At 36.2% G+C, this 23,474-nt stretch overlaps 1 protein-coding gene, 1 long non-coding RNA gene and 1 other non-coding gene across 11 annotated transcripts in view; all 3 read left to right on the top strand.

Annotated features, from left to right (window-relative positions):
* ROCK2 (Rho associated coiled-coil containing protein kinase 2) overlaps window positions 1–23,474 on the top strand; it is a 144,888-nt gene that overhangs the window by 6,317 nt on the left and 115,097 nt on the right. The gene's annotated exons all lie outside the window — the stretch shown is intronic.
* LOC125108365 (uncharacterized) lies at window positions 1,714–19,797 on the top strand. The gene is made up of 3 exons (XR_007129887.1): window positions 1,714–1,727; window positions 17,619–17,622; window positions 19,686–19,797. It is a non-coding gene; the product is annotated as an uncharacterized LOC125108365 (long non-coding RNA).
* On the top strand, window positions 19,691–19,798 carry LOC125110133 (U6 spliceosomal RNA). Its single transcript, XR_007130465.1, has one exon. It is a non-coding gene; the product is annotated as a U6 spliceosomal RNA (small nuclear RNA).

Here is a 23,474-nt window from a genome sequence, read left to right as displayed (position 1 = left end):
AAGTATCTATAGGCTAAGGTATATATTTAGGAGTGGAATTGTTGTGTTTTAAGATACGCTATGTTCAACTTAACAAGGTAATGGGTAGAGTTCAAATTTTCCTCCACGTTATTTATTTATTTTTTTTAGATTTATTTATTTGAGAGAGAGAGTGAGAGAGTGGGAGACCCAGCGAGCGAGTGAACAAGTGCAGGGGGGGTGGGCAGAGGGAGAGAGGGAAAGAATTTCAAGCAGACTCCCCACTGAGCATAGCCCCCCCCCCCCGCCCTTGACATCATGACCTGAGCTGAAACCAAGAATCAGATGCTTAACCCACTGAGCCACCCAGGTGCCCCTTTCCCCAACATTTTATTATGGAAAATATGAAAGTACATAGTAAGGTTGAAAGAATTGAGCTGAACGTCTGTATACTTACCATCTAATTAACAGTTTGCTATATTTGCTTTATTACATCTATCCCTCCCTTTATCCATCTATTACTATATCTTTTGTTTCTGATTCACTTAAAGTAAGTTGTAGCTATGGGTATGCTTCTCATTAATTTTTTTAAAAGATTTATTTTATTTTATTTGAGAGAGGGAGAGAGCACGCATGAGAGGAGAGAGGTCAGAGGGAAAAGCAGACACCCTGCTGAGCAGGGAGCCTGATGTGGGACTCCATCCCTTGACTCCTGGATCATGACCTGAGCTGAAGGCAGTTGCTTAACCAACTGAGCCACCCAGGCGCCCTGTGCTTCTCCTTTAAACACCTCAGCATGCATTTTTTTAAGTAGAGTTCAGTATTTGTTTAGGCTTTTTTATTTTTTTCTTTAGGCTTTTTAAAAATGAAATTTTCATATAATGAAATGCACAAATCTTAAGTGTACTACTGATGAGTTTTGACAAATTATACACTGTGTAATGTAAATCCTTATCAATATACAGAACATTATTACCAACCCAGAAGTCTTCCTTACATGTCTTCTCAGTTAATTCTACACCCCATTCTCTTATATTGTGTCACTCTTCTGATTTTTTTTTTGTACTAAAGACTGCTTTAGCCTCTTCTAGAACGTCTTATTAATAGAATTCTGTATACTGTGTACTCGTTTGCATCTGGCTTATTTAGCTCATCATAGTTTTTGAGATTCATCCATGTTTTTGTGTGTATCAACAGCTTGTTGCTTTCTTTTGACTGAGCAGTATTCCAATATACGGGGAACCGTAGTCTGTTAGCCATCTCTTGTTAATGGATACCTGGGCTATTTTGAGGTTTTGGTTATTATATATTATATACTTTGGCTTTTAATAAAGCTTGCTAAGAACAACCTTGTATTAAGTCTTCATGAGGACATGTTATCATTTTTTTTGGGTGAATACCCAGTAGTGGAATTGCTAGGTTGTAATGTAGAAGTATGTTTAATTTTTAAGAAACTGCCAGATTGGTGCACCTGGCTGGCTCAGTTGGTGAGCATATGACTCTTGATCTCGGGGTTGTGAGTTCAGGCCCCATGTTGGGTGTAAAGATAACTTAAAAATAAAATCTTAAGAGAGGGAGAGAGAGAGAGAGAGAGAGAAAGAGGCTGCCAGATCTTTTTCCAAAGTGGTCATGTAATTTTACACTCCTACAGCAGTGAATGAGAGTTCCATTTCCTCCCCAACACTGAGTCTTTTAAATTTTAGCCACTCTGTGCGTGGGTAGTGGGTAGCTCATTGTAAATTTAATTTGCATTTCTTTGTTAAATAATGGTAATAACTTTTTCTGGTACTTACTGGCCATTTGTGTATCTTCCTTTGTGAAACATTTGTTCACATTTTTGCCCATTTAAAAAAATTTGGGTTCTTTTTTCCCTTTATTTTTATTATTGTCTCACGCAAGTTCTTTATCCGATATACAGTTCTTCGTCAAAATATATGTTTTGCAAATGTTTTCTTCCAACCTGTGGTGTGTTTTTTTTAAATCAAAAACTTTTTACGGTTGCTGCTTTTTCTGCCCAAGACACTTACCTTTCCCCATGTTAGAAAGAGTCTCATTTGCTTTCTTCTAGATGTTTTATAGTTTAACTTTTATGTTTGGGTCTAGGATAGATGTGAAGCCACTTTTAGTGTATGGTGTGAGTTAGAGGTCAAGATCCACCCCTCTTCCCCATATTTCCCATATCCGTTTGTCCACACTATCTGCCATTTTTTCCCAGCTTTATGCATAACTGACACATAACATTATATAAGTTTAAGGTATACAGTTGATACATGTATATATTGCCAGTTGCTTACCACAGTAACCATTAGTTAACACATTCTTCACCTCACATAATTACCATGTGGTTTGTTGTTATTGTTTTTAGTGTGAGATTTAATTTAAGATTTACTCTTTTAGCAACTTTCAAGTATACAATACAGTATTGTTAGCTATAGTCACCAGCACCAGTTTTTTAAAAAACATTTTTCTTTTCTCATTGAATTGCTTTGGTGCCTTTGTTAAAAATGAATTTTCTAATAGGTGGATATTTTATTTGTCTATCTACCACCGAGTAACTACATTTAATTGTTAGTTATGGTTCTGTTTAACCAAGCTCTGTTCAAAATGTATTGATTTATTTTGTACTTTTATCTTTTTACTTGAAGGAAATGGGCAGGCAACTGTGGTTGAAAACCCTAGATTTTGTTTTTTTGAAGGGAAGAAAGCTGTAAATTATTGTAATTATAAAAACAATATGTTCTTATTATAGAAAACTTATAAATTAAAGGTATAAATGCAAGTTACATATATAATTTCCGCACATAGAGTTAAATTAACATTTTGGTATAAATATCTGTCTGAAAAATTAAAATAGAAAAAAAGTAGAATGACATTGTATATGTGCTTTGTCATTTTCTTTAACAGAAGCTTTTCTATAGTGATATTTATCAGGCTTCTCACTGTAGAGTGATTTCTAGCTTAGATGTCATGCTTAGGACATTCTCTTTTTTTTAAGATTTTATTTATTTATTTGACAGACAGATCACAAGTAGGCAGAGAGGCAGGCAGAGAGAGGAGGAAGCAGGCTCCCTGCTGAGCAGAGAGCCTGATGTGGGGCTCCATCCCAGGACTCTGGGATCATGACCTGAGCCGAAGGCAGAGGCTTTAACCCACTGAGCCACCCAGGCGCCCCCTTAGGACATTCCCCATCACCAAAATTATAATATCATATACCTGAATTTTCTTTTAGTACTCTAATGATTTTATTTTTAGTGTTACCTTTAATGTTACTTTTATTCCATTTGGAATTTTAATGGAAACTCTGAAGTAGGGGTATTGAAGATTTTGTCAGGAAGTTTGTCATAAATATTAGAGTAACCAAAATAATAATTGGAAGCCTTTGTTTATATCTCTGTATTGTCTTACAGCTTCCTCTTTGGAGAATGGTGTTTGTGGGAGGAAAGAGGGTGATGATTATAGATTGGTCTTCATTTGGGCATCTTGAGTCTTTTTATGGAAATACTATTCTACAACTATACAACCCTTCTGAGGGTGCTTGGGTGGCTCACTCCAGTTAAGTGTCTGACTGTAGATCTCAGCTCAGGTCTTGATCTCAGGGTCGTGAGTTGGAGCCCTGAGTGGGGGGCCCCACGCTGGGTGTGTAGCCTACTTAAAAATAAAATCCTATTCTGTGCTAACATTCAAATATATATATAACTTTAGTGATCAGGGTTACTGTGAAGAGAATGTTGATGACTCAGGGCAACTTATGGCTTTTGAGGGGGAAAAAAGCAATAACATTTTCTATTGGCAGGTTACTCTATTACATAGAGCTTAATATTTAAATTAATATGAAATCATGGTGGTTGGGATCTCTACTAAAACTGTCTCTTCCTTTTCCTTGATTGTAGCTATTCGTTCCTCTCATCTGTACTTTTTTTTTTTTTAATACAATTGAATTATGGAGATATGTCTGTAAATTCTGCAACTGGCAGTCCCAGATGACCTTCACTCATCTTTTTGGAAAGCATCTGGATCACAATAGTTAGCATATCTTGCTAGCTCTCTTGCATGCTTACGCTCTCGCTCTCATTCTCTTTCTTACTCTTCCTCTCTTTCATTCTCTTACTCTCCCCCCCCTTCTCTGTGTATGTTTGTATGTATGACAAAAAGGAAATTTTGAGATTCATTTTTGGTTCATCTTTGATAATACTTTGGGGGAATGCTTCTATAATTCCAAGAATGATTTTATGGCTTGTTGCTTCATTTTGATAAGGTATGAATTGTTCGTTCAGATATCTAAAGTGCTTTATAAATTTTTTTGTTATAGTTAATTGATTACTCATTATTCAACATCTGATTTCCCTTATCCTCTAAGAGTTTAGACTTTTTAATTATAAAACAACTGATAGAAATTTTCTTTTTTTTCTCTTTTTCAAAGGTTTATTTTTTTATTTGAGAGAGAGAGATGGAGATAGCATGTGGGGAGGGGCAGAGGGAGAGGGAGAGAACCAGACTCTGCTAAGCCCAAAGCCCAACATGCTCACGACCCTTAGATTGTGACCTGAGCTGAAATGAAGAGTCAACCAACTAAAACACCCAGCCACCCCAAACTTTTCTTTATTTTTAAGAGGTTATGGACTTGGAACTAATTTCTAACACTTTGTTATTAGGGATTTATATGCCGTGGAAATGAACAGCAGAACCTCCTCCAGTGATACTTCTTAGATGGAAACAAGAGTAGAACAGGGTTGGTAGTATCTTAATGACCGGTATGAGTATGATGAGGAATGCTTAGTACACTAAGTATTGTCTTCTTATGTACTTCTTGGTTTTTGAGTTTATTTAATGAACAGAATATAAGCTCTTTTAGGACATGTATCTTTTTTTTGTCTTCTTTTGTTGTGTCCTGTAAATATTTGTTGAATGAACTAACAAATCTTTTTTGAGTAACAGGAGTGATAACCTGTAGAAATATATAATGCTTAGAGAGATACTAATGTTTTCCCCAAATAAACATTTTGATACATGTTCCTGTCACTTATTTATAGAAAGGAAGTTAAGTAAACATCTCTATATGCAAAGAGGATAGGTTTGAGTGATAGAATTAACTGAAGGTCAAGTAGGAAAAGTGAATAATGATTTGGACATTTTCTGGATTGTGGTGAAACAAATTTGTTTTGGGAAGAATTTAAGCTAATTTTATTCAGTGCTTTAGGTGAAGTAAAGATACTTTGTGTGGGCTGCACAGCCTTGATGATTTATTGAGTTTCATCTGTTCTCCTGCCCCCTAACTTTTCTTCTGGTTAAATATATCCAGTTCCTTCTTATACATCTAGGTGATGCCTGTGTTGAAACAGTGCTTCATAAGGGCAGATGAGATTCTGGTGGGTCTGTTCACAGGGTAAAATTCTTTAAAATTGTGTATTGGCTGTTATTAATAGTATTGATAAGCAAAATTAAAAGAAAGCCAAAGGGCATGAGAAATTTTGATCAGGAATCAAAGTGTTATTATAAGTCACTACAAATGACTTTTGAAAAATTTTCCGATATTATCAAGCATTCTGATTACTAGGATTTTCACTTAACTTTAAAATGTTTATTGTTTATAATAATCTATTCTTTCTCTAATAAACCCAAGTACTTAATTTTTCTTGTTCCCTTTGCATTGTATTTAAGACAGCTACACCAAGAAGAGAATTCAGAGTATGGTTTTTCTTCTGTACGTAATGGTGACTATCAGTTAGCAAAGGAGAGCAATACATAGTATCTTGCTTGTAGTAAGTCCTTGACAATTGTTGATTGAGTGATAAATACAGGCTGCAGATGTAGAGCAGTTGAGAAGACCGTGTCACTGTCTCTTACTTGTTCTTAGAATAAGCTCCAAAAAAGAAGTCTGGCAGTTCAGAGTCGTCAGCAGGTGCTGAATGTTGGTATCATTGTTTACTAAATTTATTAGTTCTCTTTATTCTTTTTATTTTATTCTAATTTCCATTCCATAGGATTTACCTATTTGTAAGTATACGATATACTGATTTTTAGTAAATTTATAGAGTTGTGCCACCAACAATATCACAACCCATTTTCATTAACCCTCCAAAATTTCCTTGAGCATGTTTGCCTTCAGTCCTTACTCCCAGGGAAGCCAACCACTGATATGTTTTCTGTGTCTGTAAGTTTTTCTTCTTTGGAAATTTCATTCACATGGAATCATACAATATTCAGTCATTTGTTCTGCCTTCCTCCACTTACCATAACATTTTTGAGGTTCACTTGTGTTGAAGCATATGTCAGTATTTTGTCCTTTTTTTTTTTAATTGCTGACTAATAATCCATTGTACAGATATAGCATATTTTGTTTGTGAATTCACCATATGTACAGATAAGTGTTTTTACTTCTCTTAGATAGATTTTAAGGAGTTGGAGTCCTGGGTCATATTGTATGCATCTGCTTAACCACTCCGCCCCGGCCCGTTATGCTTAACTTCTAAGAAACTGATAGAGTGTTTTTCAAAATGTCTGTATCATTTTACATTCCCACCAGCAATGTATGAGGGTTCCAGTTTTTCCACATGTTCAAAGAACATTTGACATTGTTATCTTTGTGATGATAGCCATGGTAATACCTTTTACTCATGATAAATGATACTGAGTACTGCTTCATGTGCTTATTAATTTTGTTTTTAAAATTTTTGCTAAGGTGCCATGAGTATGGTCTAATAAAAGGAGTTTGATTTTGTATACCACAAGCCAATTCCAATGTTTAAAAATAGAATACAGATACATATACATCACAGCCCTTTATAGGTAAAATTATACTACTGACTAGTGTCTCCACTAGTCTAATTACTACTAATTACTACTAAGCATTATTATTTTTTTTAAACCTTTTGTGGTACCTTTTGCTTTCAAGTAATGAATGCACCTTGCTGAGCCTTGTAGGCCCTGATAATGGCAGTGCAGTCTCTACTAGTTATTTCTAAGCTACAGATCAAATTGAAGTACTTCTGACTTAAATTATGGTCTTTAATTGTTTCTCCATTCTGTTTTGTGCTGCTCTTTCCTTTTTCTTTATTATTATTATTTTGAGTATCTTGAGTAAGCTTATAAACTGATTTCTCTTATCTTGAGCCAACATTTATCTTTATAAAACTTTTCTGTTCTACATAAGAATGAAAAAGACATTCTTACTATTAATTTTATGACTTTGTTCCTATGATTGGTAACTACTGGTGTTTTAAACAGTATTGTTAAACTTAACTTTTAGCTTATGCTTTGAGTACCCATCTGAATTTAATATACGGATACAGATGTTACTTTTTTTCATAGGTGGAATGGATATTGATTTGTGGGATTAAATTATGAGCAGAATTTTGAAACTTAAGACCATGTTCTTTCAGATGTAAAAGTAGCTGCCATACATGTCCATTCTGTATCAGGATATTACCTGATTGTTTTACCTTGTGTTTCAGTATGACTCCTTTAGAAGTCATACTAAAAAGTATGCTTATTGAAATTGAAGTTTTCTGTTTTTCGATTTATTTATTTATTTATTTGACAGACAGAGCTCACAAGTAGACAGAGAGGCAGGCAGAGAGAGAGGAAGGGAAGCAGGCTTCCTGCTGAGCAGAGAGCCTGATGCGGCCTTGGTTCCAGGACCCTGGAACATGACCTGAGCTGAAGGCAGAGGCTTTAACCCACTGAGCCACCCAAGCGCCCCTGAAATTGAGGTTTTCTGTTTAGTTTTAGTTTATGTTATATTTTTTGAGTTTTTATGAGATAACCACAAATGGGACATATTTGAGCAGAAAGGAAAATTTGAGGAAATAATTCTTTCAGTACTTAAGATGCTTTAATTTATAAAGGATGAATTTTAAAAATTTTGCTTGTATTGATATTTATTCTTCTAAAAGGAAAGTGTGCTGGAGGTGCCTCAGTGGCTCAGTTGGTTATGCATCTGACTCTTGATTTTGAAATGAAAGTGTAATAGCCCAACTGCCATGAAGTTTGAGGTCTGCATGATCTAGTGAAATGTGTTTTTGTATACTGAAACCCTTGCAAAAATATTTCAAGTATTAAGCGTGTAAACATCAGTATGATTTTGAAAAATGTTTCACCTTTTTGGGGTAACTTACAGAGTTATAGTTTGTGGTACTTGGGATTTTTATATATTTAAATACATATGGCCATATTTTATTGTATTACATAGTGAATAAAGTTCAAGTTGAAGTTGGATGGCTAAAAATGATGTGTTGTGTTTGACCAGTGTGCCTGTGTTGAAAGAATCAAGATTAAACATTTTTTTCTTTATGAGTCACTAGATTTCTCTAAGGGCCGCTAACAGGTCATACAAACAGCTCTTTTGGAATTAGTAAAGACTAGAGGCAAATATATCCAAATTAATATTTTCTTTCAGAGAGGTTAGATATCAAGTCAGAATTGGGGAAAGAGTTAATGCAAAATTTAAATCATATTGTAAAATTTAACCATATAGTAGCTATTCCAAATTCAGCAAAATTTCTCTGGAATAAACAACATTTGGAGTTGCTTTTAAATATCTAAAGCATGACCTTTGAATTTTTGTATTGGCTTCTCAGTGATTGTATTTCTCAAAATATCACTGAAATTAATGTGCAAATGAAACAATGATGAGCTTCTCTTTGAACTTTAGATGCATGGCACGATCTTAGTTGTGTTCAGCATGAAAGTTTTTTTGTCTTACATTCTTTCAAAAAAGGCCATCTTAAGAAAGCTTTAATAAATGAATTGACAAAAATTTTCCTATTGGATTAAAATAAAAAGGAAATGTATAGATAAATCGGGAAATTTAAAAACTTAATAGCAATATAGTTTATGTCCTGGCCCTTACAGGTAATTTTATTATATTATGTTATTTTATTTGTTTAATTATTTATTTATAAGACTGATTTATTTGAGAGAGAATGAGAGTTGGGGCAGAGGGAGAGAAACTCAGGCAGACTCTATGCTGAGCAGTGATCCTGACTCGGGTCTTAATCCCACTACTCTTGAGATCATGATCTGAGCCAAAATCAAGATTTGCGACTTAACTGACTGAGCCACCCAGGTTTCCCTTACAGGTAATTTTAAGTTACAAATTTTCTAATCTGTATCTGTTAAATCCGACAGCTAAGACAGTGGTTTAAAAATCTTATATATGTATATATATATATAACACTCAACTAGAGATCTTTAGAAATATTGATGCCTAGTTTCCTACCAATGTAATAGGTATGTGACGTGGCCTGGAAATAGGAGTTTTAAAAGTTCCACAGATGGTTCTCAAGTACAGGAAATTGTGGGAGCTACTGAGCTGAGAGGTGCAATATTGTAGTTTAAAGATTGGCAGAGAGGGCATTGGATTGAAATGTACCTGAGGAAAGGAGAATATTTATGTATTTATTTTTCTTTCTTTATTTTTTGTGACTCACCAAGGCTTGGATGAAGTCAGAAAGTCAGAATTATCTGTTGGAAGCCAGAATCACACCCATGGTATTTGGTAGAAATGATGTCAGATCCTCTGATTTAGATGTCTGTGGGGGGGGGGGCAGTAATTTGCTTTTGATCAAGCATCTCAGGTGATTCTGACGCAGGTTAATCTGCAGATCTGAGGTTGAGAAATTTGTAGGTGCTGCTTCTTGTACTGACTGACAAAACCAAAACCAAATAGTCTGGATCCCCTTGGCACACAAAATTGTATATGTGGGAAAGGCTGGAGAATGGAGAAGTGCCAGATTTTCTGAAATCTGAAATACCAAGGGTCATCACATTTTCTGTCTTTTTTTAGAGCTCCATAGGAATTAGACCAAGGTTTTTCTTTTTCTTATTTTAGAAGGAAATTTAATTTGCTTTGTTGAGCCTTTCTGAAGGAAGAATCAGACAAGATAGTCCAAATAGAAGTGAAAAACAATTTTTGTTGTGATAAAATATACACAGTTTAAAATTATGATATAGATATACTGCTTCTTATCCTTTCATGAGAAATATCATCTATAGACACTTATTGACCTGGAAAATATATAATTTTGATGTTTCACATTTAATAAATGGTGACAGAAATAGTGACAGCCTTTTTAATCACTGACAGTTGATTTAATTCAGAAAGAAAAATTTCACTAGAAATGTATGGTCCTTCAGAACATAGCAGCTAAAGCAGCATGGTGTATGTATATCTATGAATGTGCCTATGTTTAAAAAATAACAAAATCACACTAAAATTATTTTGTGGTCTCTTTAAAAACAAGCAAAAAATTGCAATGTAGAATATTCAAAATCTTTATGTTAAATTGTCTTGAAATTTTATTTTCAGAGCAGCCTTCAAGTTATTGGTTATGTAATAGTCATCTTATTAATATGTTACTGTTTAGATTTTTTTCAAATGCACATTCTTTGCAGTTATGTCTCTTCACATCATTGGAAATTAGAGAAGACCAGACAGGGGCGCCTGGGTGGCTCTGTCGCTAAGCGTCTGCCTTTGGCTCAGGTCATGATCCCAGGGTCCTGGGATTGAGCCCCGCGTCAGGCTCCCTGCTCGGCAGGAAGCCTGCTTCTCCCTCTCCCACTTGCCCTGCTTGTGTTCTCTCTCTCACTGTGTCTCTCTCTGTCAAATGAATAAATAAAATCTTTAAAAAAAAAAAAAAAAAAAGGGAAGACCAGACAGTTTTTACATAGTGCATAAGTTGTCCCTATTTTTCATTTTTTCAAATATTTATATATTAGACTTCCTCTTGTGTGGCCATTTTAATTTTGGTGGTTAAGGGGGTATGTAAGTATTTTAGAAATTTGAAAACATTTTTATTTATTGATTCTTATGATAATAGTTACGCTATTAGAGGAAAAGCAGTTGTGAGTTTTATCTTTTTTTTTTTTAGTATTTGAAATCTTTAGCAACTCACTTTTTGTAGATTTTATCTTGTAGTTAATAAAATTGGACACACCGTGGCCAAGGCAATATTAATATTTATGAGACTATAGAGTGACACACAGTATTTTTAAAGCCCTAAAGATTGGCCACAGTTTATCACTTAAAGTGTATCCATTCTTTACAAGTTATTGCTGAATAGATAAATAAAATGTGAAACATCTAAAACTGAGTGGTCCTTCTTTGACTGACTAATATATTTCTGCAGTTATCTTTAGAAGGTTGTTACATCTGATTTATTAACATTTCACTGGAAGTGTTTTTTCGGTTTAGAAATATGTTACAATCTGGTCATTAGAAAATGTATTCCATAATACCTCAGCATTGCACAGGATTTTCCACCATTTCTAAATACTTAACAAAATGCAGGTTAACTTGAGACTTCTTGATTCGTTATGTCATGTCCGTGCTAACGCAGCTCTGAGGCATTATTTCTGACTATAGCTATGGACTATATAATTCATGATTGCAATTTAAAATGAGAATATGAATATATTTTGTTTTGTTAATGTTGTTATATTCTGGCTAAACAAGAATTTAGTCATAAAAGCAAGATGTTACAATGTAAGAGAATGTAAAAAATCACCTAAAGGATTTTGCTGGTTGTTCTGAGAGATAATTTTCTTAAAAAAAAAATTGTAAAATCATATATTTTTGTGAAAAGGGGGAAGCTATAAATTTAAAAATTTTGGAGGCATTGCTGAAGACAGATTTGTTTCCTATATTTAAGACATTCCCAGAATAGGAGACCAACGGATGATACAAATAAAACTAAATTTAGAACTAATAAAAGGAAACTCTAGTAAAAATTGGCTTATGCAATTTACTTCAGAGGGAAATCATAAAGTAAAACACTGAATACAAGTTAATGACTCAGTTTTGGGGGGAGAGCTAGTAAGAGGGGATTTTTATGTATGGAAGTTCATCTCTTAAAATATGGAGAATGTAAGTCTCTGGCATAATATTTTATTGTTCTGCTTTTTATCCTCTTGTAAACAGAATTGTTCAGTTTGGTTCAAGTTACAACAAATCTGAAATGGAAGTGTAAGAATCTGGAAAGTAGCATGCTTATTTCAGATCATTTTCCATAAGTAAAATTCCATTAAAATAAGTTCATAAAATGGATTCTTTTGAACCTTTACTAATATATGAACAAACAAGTGAATTTCCTTAAGAATTTTTTTAAACACAGACACACAGACACACACACACACACATACACACGCACGCACGTGCACTTGAGTTGGGAGGAAGGGCAGAGGGAGAGAGAGATTCCCAAGCATACCTTTCTCTGAGTGCAGAGCTGTACCATGGGGCTCAGTTTCCTGAGCTGGAGATCACTCTCTTGACCTGGATGGAGGTCAGGACCTGAGCTGAAACCAAGAATTGCATGCTTAACCGACGGAGCCACCCAGGCACCCCATGACTTGATAATTTCTAAGTGTATTTTTAAGAGAACCGGTGTAATGGCAAGAACATGGGATTTGGTGTCAGAAGAGCTAAGACTGTTAATGATTAGTTAGATGTTTTATTAATTATCTTTAATTAATTATCTTCTTTTTTTTTTTTTTTTTAAAGATTTTATTTATTTATTTGACAGAGAGAGATCACAAGTAGACGGAGAGGCAGGCAGAGAGAGAGAGAGAGGGAAGCAGGCTTCCTGCTGAGCAGAGAGCCCGATGCGGGACTCGATCCCAGGACCCTGAGATCATGACCTGAGCCGAAGGCAGCGGCTTAACCCACTGAGCCACCCAGGCGCCCCAATTATCTTCTTGACTTTGATAATTTATATGACCTATATCTGTCTACCTCAAGGAAATGGGAAGATTAAATCCAGTGGGATGCTAACCCTGTGTATTGGTGTTCTGTAAACTGTACAGAACTTAAGCTTGTTTACAGAGAATTGAAGAACTATCTGTAAAATAGCCTAAATTATGTATGTCTATAAGCGTCTTCAAAAGGATTTGTGCAGGGACGCCTGGGTGGCTCAGTTGGTTAAGCAGCTGCCTTCGGCTCAGGTCATGATCCCAGAGTCCTGGGATCGAGTCCCACATCAGGCTCCTTGCTCATCAGGGAGCCTGCTTCTCCCTCTGCCTCTGCCTGCCATTCTGTCTGCCTGTGCTTGCTCTCTCTCCCTCTCTCTCTCTGACAAATATATAAGTAAAATCTTTAAAAAAAAAAAAAAAAAAAAAAGGATTTGTGCATACACAATCCGTCTCCTGGTGTTAACCTGTTTTTCCTAAAAATGATAGCACATTATTTGGCAAATAATAGGTTCTCTAAAGTACTAAACAACTGAATAAAAAATTAGCATATTTATTTTTTTCAATTCACTGAGGATAGTTTCATTCAGTGAATATTTGTTTTTATTCATTTTTGGGTTTATAGTCCAGGTATCGATTTTTCCCAGCTAAGGTATATTATTTTGTTTTATTTTATTTATTTTTTTAAGGTATATTCTTTTAGGGTTGGTAGGATGCTGAACTGTGAAAACAAAAGTCTGATGTTCTCATGTGATGTTAAATTTCAGAAATCCTGATACAAATATTAGGAAAAGTCATGACATAATTTTTAAGCCTTCGTGTTATTCACTTGCAAAAATTTTAATCACGCTTTATGTAAACTTTAAAGGAGTGTTTGGGTTTTACCAGCAGTTTTTATCTGTGGCTTAAATTTAGCAAATTTTGGCCTACTTTTTAGTAACAAAAGTGAGCGGAGGCACAATTTCAAAAGAAGGGTTTAGAAGATAAATAGCAGGTATTATGCTGTATGACCTCTGGTACAGATTCTGGTCTTTAGGGATACCAGGACAATTATAATTTAATCATGTAGAAAAATTTAAAAGTAGCATAATAGTATATGTTGTGATCATTCTGTGTTGATGGCTACTGTGATCAGTAACTAGTTAATTTCCTTGGATCATATAATTTCCAAATTTCCCAATTTAGGGCTTTAGGATCTGGCTAACAGAATAGGCTAACTTAAGTCTATTGTCAACTCTTTAACAACCTCATGGAGTAAGAATTTGTATTTTATAGACCAGAAACATCTGAATTAGTATCCAGGCATAATTAAAATGAATATGGGGAGAAGTTTGTATGGGAATAGCCACTGTTAGGGTTGATACATTATATACTTTCCCTGTTGTCGCATTTATGAATTAAGAAATGAATTTTATCTACTTCTCTTTTCTCTCTCTCTCTCTCTTTTTTTTTTTTTTTTTTTTTTTTTTTTTTTGTTTTAATCTCAGTGGTTTTTCTTAGAATAGAGAGAGACTTCAGCATAGACTGTATTCTATCTTGTGGCTGGTCTGTTGTGCTCAGGTGCCTATCCCTCTCTCTCCTCCACTAGAAGTAAAGGGAAGGGGTTTTTGAAGGGCCCCAGGATCAGGTGACAATAGCAGGGGAAAGTCTTCTTTTAATTTTTTTTTTTAAGTAATTTCTACACCCAGCATGGGGCTCAGTCTCACAACCCTGAGATCAAGAGTCAGACGCTTCCCTGATTGAGCCAGCCAAGACCACTAGCAGGAAAAAGCCTTGATGGGATATATGGCGAAGATAATGGGCATCGGGGAAGTAGCTTTATCTTCCGAGATGTGAAAAGGAAGAGAGTGAGCAGGACCAGGGATAGAGGCAATCATCCTTCCACCAATAACAGAATAAATATACCATCCTCTTTTATTTATATTCTGTCTCTGTCTCTAATGGGAATGCTACCTCTTGTTCTCTGCTTTGTCAACTTGAAAAACCAAACAAAACAAATTTCATTTTTTTCTTTTAAAGATTTTTTAAATTTATTTGACAGAGACATAGCGAGAGAGGGAACATAAGGGGAAGGAGTGGGAGAGGGAGAAGCAGGCTTCCCTCCGGGCAGAGAGCCCCATGCGGGGCTGGATCCCAGGACTGTGGGATCATGACCTGGGCTGAAAGCAGATGCTTAATGACTGAGCGCTCCAACAAACTTCATTTTGAAAATTAAAAATAATACATGTCTATTTAAAAAATTAAAAATTACAGAAGTGAATATAAAATATAAGTTCTCTCTTAGCCCTTTCTCCTTGATCTCAGTCTTCTGAAACAGCCACTTTAGAACACATCAGTGTATCACTTTCCTTGTATGCATTAACAGTGTATACAAGTAACGGTGGTGTATCATTTTCCTTTTTTCCTTGCATATAAAAAGTAGGAATACTTATTGGGCTTATTTTTAATAACCCAAATGCATCTATATCATATCTATTGTTTTGTATTTGCTTTTTTAATTTATTTGGAGGCCATCCAGTCGGAATTTATAACTCATCTAGTTCTTTTAGGGAGTATTGCATTTTCTGGATTTGCCATAATTATTTCACTGTTTCAGTATTGATAGACATTTTCTGTTGCTTTCTTCTATTATAAACATTGCTGCGGTGAACATCACTAATTTTATGCATATATGTGAATATTTCTGTAGATTTCTGGAAATGGGATTGTTAAAAGCATGTACATATTTAAAATTCCAAAACAATCCCAACTGTGATGAGAATACACATATTCCCTTACCTTTGCTGGGTAGATATTATCATCAGCCTTTTACCTTAGTTGCCAATCTCATAGGTGAAAAAAAGCCAGTATCTCATTTTGTTTTTTTATGTGCATTTCAGTATTTGATTACTAATAAGATTGAACACTTGTTGTTAGTCATAGTTTTAATTCTTTTTAAAGATCCACATCAAATTTATTTGCTCTGTGAAGTCTTCTGTAATTCTTCCTTATCCCTTTCCCTAACTCCGGGCAGTGACTCTTCTCTGCCTTCTCTGCTCTTACAGTACTTCTGTTGTAAATGATTAGAATCATTGCGTATTATGATTATTTACTTATTACATATCAGACCATGAGCTCCCCTACAGTTGTGACCATGTAGTAGTCATTATTTTTTTAACTTTTATATCATGGCTTATTGGAAATTTGGGAATTAAACCTAGTTTTTAGGGTAACGGGGCATAAATGCATTAAAGATAATTTCTTTTTTCATTAGTTTTATTGAGATATAATTGATGTACAGCACTATATAAGTTTAAGATATACAACATAATGGCTGGACTTAAGTAGATTGCAAAATAATTACCACAGTAAGTTTAGTTAACATTCATCACCTCATATAGTTACATAGTAGTCATCTTCATGTCTCTGCCTGGTGACTCGCACAGAGCCTATAGCATTTAGTGTGTGTTTGTGAAGTTTTATCAAATGGCTAGTCTGATTCCCAACTGGGAGTCTATATGTAAGGTTTGCTGCTTTCTTTTTTGGAGTAGGGGGAGGGTTGGTTCTTAATGATAATGGTTCTAATATACCCCTTTATTTTACAAATGAAGAGTTAAGTCTAAAAGAGGAATGTCTTATGTGGTTAATGAGATATTTTTATTCTTTATCATACCCTACTAGGTGTTGTGAAACAGTGCAGCTCCAAACAGGGTTATTTATAGTCAAAGATGAATACTGATTTCTACTATCTAAGATAGATGGCGAGCTTTTCTCAGTTCTTACAGACTAAGCCTAGCAAATGGGGCTTTTGCCTGATAGTCTTAGCATGTAGCCTGAAACCCATATAAATTATCAAAACTTCATTTGGCTCTTTCCAAAGCATTAGGACTCTTACGACACACTAGACATAGACTTTTCTAATTGCAGGCACTGGCTAACCTCTGAGAGACATGGTGTCTTTTCTTTTAGAGAACTCTTGAAACCTGTCCTCTCAGCGGTCTTTTCATGCAGTGATCCCTCCAGATCTAGTCACATGATATTGCCTTTTCCTGCCCAAGATACAAGTCATTACACATATCTCTTCTCACACTCATTCCCTCACCTGTTCTTCCTCTTTTTCAGACATTTCTTACCCTTGTTCTACGGTTAAACATGATCACTTGCATCTTCAAATTCTTTACTGAATGTTACTTTTATCTTTAAGTAACACCACCTATCTTCCTCCTTGGGAAAGCCCTCTCTTAGGGGAACTTGTACCTTCCTTTATTCTCTACAGATCCCAGTTGTAAGAAAATAGAAGAGGTGGTTTCCTTCTTTGCACTACAGTGCCTATAAAACCTTCCTGTTAAAATTGCTGTTGCTGAGCCTCATATCTCTGCTTACTCATTGAAGACATAGCCTTCTGACCCACAGACTTCCTTTCCATGCAGCGTTGTGCGATCGTTCTAGGTGAATTCAGTGTTTATATGAACAGAGTAGCCAGGACCCTGGCTTCACAGTTTCCTCGTCTCTAGTGTTGTAGATTCCCTTAACTCAATTACTTACTCCCAAGAAACTACTTTGGACCTTACCATTACCTGAAATCAGCTTTACCTTTGAGATCATTTATTCAAATATCTTGTTCGTGAGCTCTTATCTTTTTATTAAATCTATTCATTGATGCTTTTGAGATCTGCAGTTCCTTGACGCTTCTCTCCACCAGATGCTTCCTTTATAAGCAGGCAAGAGTCCGTCGTCCATCACTTTAGACCTCTTGCCAGAATTCTCAATTTCCTTGCCTTGTTGAGTTTCTATCCTATGCATTTGCACCTAGATTTTGGATCAGTGTGTCTCTGGCCTATACAAAAGGTGTACATTGAGCACTGATAGAGAAAAAAATTACTAGTTATTACTGGTACAGTGAATTCATGGTCTCTCTTTCTTTAAGAGCTTTCAGCATGGCAGAACAATTCTGTCATTCTCCATAGGGTCCATTTTAAACATTCTTTTCTTTCTTTGAGCAAAGTATGCTCCACAGATGGTCTTCTCACTTCATGAGAAAATAGAAGCCATCAAAAGGAGATCCCTTAATTTCCTGTTATTTGACTCACCAGTTTATCTCTTCTGTACCATTTGTTCTTACTTTTCCTTCTGTTTTCAGTGGATGAGGTGTCCATTGTTCTCTCTCAGGCTGATTCTCCAACTGTGCTTTGGATCTCATTCTCTCCTTCTGTTGGTTAATTCTGTTTGTCTTTCATCTTTCTCTTAATTTGGATTCTTTTTCATTTGGCTAAACTTCTTCAAATGTCTCAACTAAAACAAAAAACTAAATGACTCCTAGAAAGAAATCTTAATTCTTTTTTTTTTTTTTTTAAGATTTCATTTATTTGACAAAAAGATCACAAGTAAGCAGGGAGGCAGGCAGAGAGTGAGGGGGAAGCAGGCTCCCTGCTGAGCAGAGAGCCCCATGTGGGGCTCGATCCCAGGACCCTGAGATCATGACCTGAGCCGAAGGCAGAGGCTTAACCCACTGAGCCACCAGGCGCCCAAGAAATGTCAGTTCTTTCTACCTTTTGCCCCTCCCCTCTCCAGCAAGGCAAACTGCTGTCTCACTTTCTGTTCATTCCTCAGCACACCGTAATCTCCCTGCCATCCTGTCCCATCGCCGACACTGCTCACTTGATTTCCTTGCTGCTAAAACTATCATTTTATTGAATGTTCAGAAGTACTTGACACTTCTCAAATTGCTCTCTTGGCTTCTCTGACAGTACTCAGAGCATCTCCAGCTGTTTATCTCAGGTTCCTTTGTTTTCTCTTCCTCTGCTAAATGGGATTCTTGCTTCCTATTTTTTTTATTCATTCTTTGCCACCTTCTTAAGCTTGTGTCTATTTCTAGGACTTCATCATCTGTATGTTGATGATTTTGATTTTTCTACCTGAAAGCTTCCCTCTGAGCTTTAGGCTCATACATCAGCTAGCTGCCTATGAGTCATCTCCACGGAGATATACCACAGATACTTCAGAATCAGTGTATCTACAGCAAAATTATTTTTCCTCCCTTTGCTTTCACAGCTCCTTCATTTCCTATGATTAGTGATTCCGCGATCCATCTGGCTAGAATCAAGCCAGAAATCTGGCTGTTTGGGTATCTGTCATTTTTGACTTCACGTTCAGTATCGCTAGATTCTGTCAGTGTTACCTCCAAAATGCGATTCATTTCTCTCCCACCTGACTGCTGCTTTCCCACTTCGGGTGACCATCACATTTTTCTGTGGTTGTTGGAGCATGCTCTTCCCCGTTCTTTCCTAGCCTCCTGTCTGTTTTCTACTCTCCAGCCGAACTACTTATTATAAGATGCAGATCTAATCCTATTATTCCCCAACTTAAAGTACTTAAATAACTGATTTCCCATTCATTCAGGGAAAATTTCAAAATAATAATAATTTCTTACAAGATTGTTAATGACCTGACTTCTGACCTTTCCAACCCTATCTCTTATAACTTTGCTTCTTCCTCCCAAATTCTACCCATATTAAATAACTTCATTTGAAGCTGCTTTCTTTTCATTGCCAGGCTTTTTTTTTTTTTTTTTGACATGTAGGTTTCTCTGCCTGGATGAAAATACTAACTCCCCAAATATTACTAATATGCAGTATATGGAAATACTTTTGCCTCACTGTACTCAGTTTGGTTTGAACTCAAGACTTGATGGAGAAGACAAATATGTATTTACAAGGACATTTTTTAGAAACTGACCTAGTTACATATTTAATTATGATGATGGATGGTTTATAGAACTCAAAAGAGGATTTCCTTAGAGGAGTGTTCCAAGGAGGGGTTGCCACTGTGAACTCATGCTTCCTGTGAGATTTCTGTTGTGAGAAGTGTGTATAAAATATGGTTAATGGAAAATGGTGATATAAATGCTGTATATAAAACTTCCTTTAAACTGTAGAAGATATTTTAAACTCCTTTAAATTCTTAATGATAAGCACTTGAAGCTTAGTATATTGAATAGTATCTTTTTATGATATCTCATTAAAGTTATTATCAATATCAGTAATAGTAATATCGTTAGCAAGACATAGTTCTTGTGCTTGCTTCCGCAGCACATATACTAAAATTGGAACAGTACAAAGATGATTTAGCATGGCCCCTGCTCAAGGATTACATGCAAATTCGTGAAGCACTCCATATTTGCTTATGTATATTATACACCTGAAACTAATAGAACACTGTATCTTAATTGTACTGGAATTAAAAAAAAAAGACATGTAGTAGTTCTCACTGTGTGCCATGCACTGTTCCGAAGTGCTTTATTATTTTGTTAGATTTCTGTTTAATTTTTCTGGTCACATCAAAATGACATGTTCTTTAAAAATACTCTCTTTAGAAATACTTAGTTTCAGACATTTAAAAAATATTATGATCCCCTTCTAAGCAGAATAGAGTTAGTTGCCCATTTTTTGCAGACATAATGAAAAAATGTGTTACCTGTGTTGAGATCATATTAAAGTAAAAATGTCCAAGTAGCCTGTATTTATCAGTATAATCCAACAAATTCTTTCAGTAAAGGTTTTATTTATTCTGTAGTGAAAAGATTTAGTATCAGCATTTTTTCCGTGTTGTCTCGTATGATAGAATACCCAGCATGAAGCCCAATGTGGGCTTGAACTCAAGATCTTGAGATCAAGACCTGAGCTGGGTCAAGAGTGAGATGCTTGACCCACTGAGCTACCCAGGTACCCCCTTTTCTCATTATTATGATTATTTCTTAAAGCAAAAACTTGAAGCTCTGTGTAAGAAATTGGTAACCATTATTTTTGGACAAGCTGAATAGATATTTTAGAAAAGTGATTAATACAAAATGTTCTAAACATTGAAAGGATTTCAGATTTTAGAGTATCTTTTAAATCTGATTTTTCAACTTATTCTCCCCCAAATCTTCTTAGGTTCAGGTTTAGCTTCTCTAAAAATGAGCTTCTCTAAAAATGTGGGGTTTTACTCTTTCTTTTTCTTTTCTCTCTCTTTTTTTTTTTTTTTAAGATTTTATTTATTTATTTGACAGAGAGATAGCACAAGTAGACAGAGCGGCAGGCAGAAGGAGAGGGAGAAGCAGGCTCTCCGCTGAGCAGGGAGTCCGATGCGGGACTCGATCCCAGGACTCTGGGATCATGACCTGAGCTGAAGGCAGCCGCTTAACCTACTGAGCCACCCAGGCATCCCTTAATCTTTCTTAATTATTTTTTTGTCTCCAAGTGGAGAGATTAATTAACTATATGATCTACCCTTACTGGAGGTCTGCAGTGTGATAGACAATTCAAGAGCAGTACATTATCTAATGATCACTTTTTATTTGTAAGTCTTTCAAGGGCTTGTGTGGAACATTTGAATATGAATATGTGTGAAATTCTGCAAATTAATAAGCTTAATGATGATGAATCTGCAGTCTCAATCCATGTGTCTATTTCCCTTCTTGGCATGACCCCCCCCCTCCCCCCCACTGCTGGTGATGGAGCAGCATTTTCTCCCAAATCATTGAAAAGGATTACTATAAGAAGAGCTGCTGTTATTCTTCCTCTCAGACTTGTTTGCTGTCAGACTGCAGGGTAGCTCAGTGGTGCATTTAAATTGTGGTATCTTCGGGGTGCCTGGGTGGCTCAGTTGGTTAAGCTTCTGCCTTCAGCTCAGGTCATGATCTGAGGGTCTTGGGATTGAGCCCCGCTTTGGGCTCCCGGCTGAGCAGGGGAGCCTGCTTCTCCCTCTTGTGCTCCCCTTGCTTGTGCTCTCTCTCTGTCAAATAAATAAATAAAATCTTAAAAAATATTGTCATATCTTCAATTCTTCTCTCATACGTCTGGGTGAATAAAAAGGAAGTTAGTAGTCACGTCTTAAAGGAGATGATGGAGGCTTCTACCTTTTATTTACATTTGGATAGTGGAATTAGGGCAAGGTTGGTGATGATGATTAAGAAATTACAGTATCTTTATTTTTTTATTTTTTAAAGATTTTATTTTTCAGAGAGAGAGAAAGAGCACAAGCCGGGGAGCAGCAGTTAGAGGGAGAAGCTCTTGCTGAGCAAGGGGCCCAGTGTGGGACTCGATTCCAGGACCCTGGGATCATGACCTGAGCCAGAGGCAGATGCTTAACTGACTGAGCCACTCAGGTGTCCCTACAGTATCTTTATTTTTAAACCAATTTTTTAAACGATTTTATTTATTTGAGAGAGAAAGAGCGTGTCGTGTATGTGGGCATACACAGTGGGGAGGCACCTAGGGAGAAAGAATCCTTAAACAGACTCCTCTTGGAGCTCAGAGCCCAACACGGGGCTGAAATCATGACCTCAGCCAAAATCAAGAGTTGGACACTTAACTGACTGACCCACGCAGGTGCCCCAAGAAAATATAGTATCTTTTTTATTTTTTATTTTTTAAGATTTTCTTTATTTGAGAGAGAGAGAGAGCATGAGCCAGGTTGCAGCCGGGGTGGGGGGTGGTGTACAGAGGGAGAGGGAGAAGCAGACACTGCTGAGCAGGGAGCCCAGTGTGGTTCGATCCCAGGACCCAGAGATCATGACCTGAGCTGAAGGTATACCCTTAACCAACTGAGCCAGCAAAATACAGTATCTTTAAAGCCCATTAGTATAGATAATGTCTGCTGATCATTGGATTAAGTTAGGGGGGAAATGGAATGTATAACCCAGGAAAGGGGAAAAGAACTCCACAATTGGTGATATCCCATTAGAAAACTTACCTTTTTTTTTTTTTTAAACTTTCTACTGCATGTAAGATAACATTTGAGACATAGTCTAGGTACTTGTAAGAAGTCATAGTTTATTTATTTATTTTTGAAAAATATTTTATATATGGGGTGCCTGGGTGGCTCAGTGGTTTAAAGCCTCTGCCTTCGGCTCGGGTCATGATCTCGGGGTCCTGGGATCGAGCCCCGCATGGGGTTCTCTGCTCGGCAGGGAGGCTGTTTCCCCTTCTCTCTCTGCCTGCCTCTCTGCCTACTTGTGATCTCTGTCAAATAAATAAATAAAATCTTAAAAAATATATTTTATTTATTTGACAGAGAGAAATCAACTAGGCAGAGAGGCAGGCAGAGAGAGAGGAGGAAGCAGGCTCCCTGCTGAGCAGAGAGCCCCATGCGGGGCTCGATCCCAGGACCCCGGGATCATGACCCGAGCCGAAGGCAGAGGCTTTAACCCACTGAGCCACCCAGGTGCCCCAAGATGTCATAGTTTATTTGGGAAGATAAAGTTTACTGTCAAATGGAAAGTTAAATGATGAAGAGCAATAAATACAGTAATATAAAAGAGTGCCTTAGTTGCTATTTTTAGAGCAATAGGTTGTGATTACCATGAATTAAGAAAAGGTAGGGGGTCACAGGACATTGGAAATAGTAGAAAAGCATAATGAAAGACCAGGGACTTGATTTGCATATTGGAAGATGGTAATGATGACGATAGTGATGACAATAAGCATAGCAGCAAAGTTACCTATTGTCTCTGGTGGTTGTGTATATATTAGTCCATCTGCTTCTCCCTAAAGCCCTTTGAAATAGCTTCTGTTACTTTATTGTTCTTACTGTTGAGGAAACAGGGATTCTGCCTTATGTCTCCACATTCTTTGAGTAGACTACACTGCATTTCATACAGTAGGATGGTAATAGATGGTGAGGAATAGGGAGGATAATCTTCTTTTGCCTTAATTGGTAGTGTGGAACTTGTGTAGGCCTTTGGAATGGCCTATTTCATTATATCTCTGAAGAAAAAACAAGCGTTTACCCACGCCACAGATAAAATGTATTTTCAGCAATGAAGATTTAAAAACCCACATAAAAGATTTTTTTTTTAAAGATATTTTTTATTTATT

Source organism: Lutra lutra, chromosome 9 (genome assembly GCF_902655055.1).
Source record: "Lutra lutra chromosome 9, mLutLut1.2, whole genome shotgun sequence".
Lineage (NCBI taxonomy): Eukaryota > Metazoa > Chordata > Mammalia > Carnivora > Mustelidae > Lutra > Lutra lutra.
Note: the sequence above shows the minus strand (reverse complement) of the source record. Positions and strands in the feature narration are given on the sequence as shown.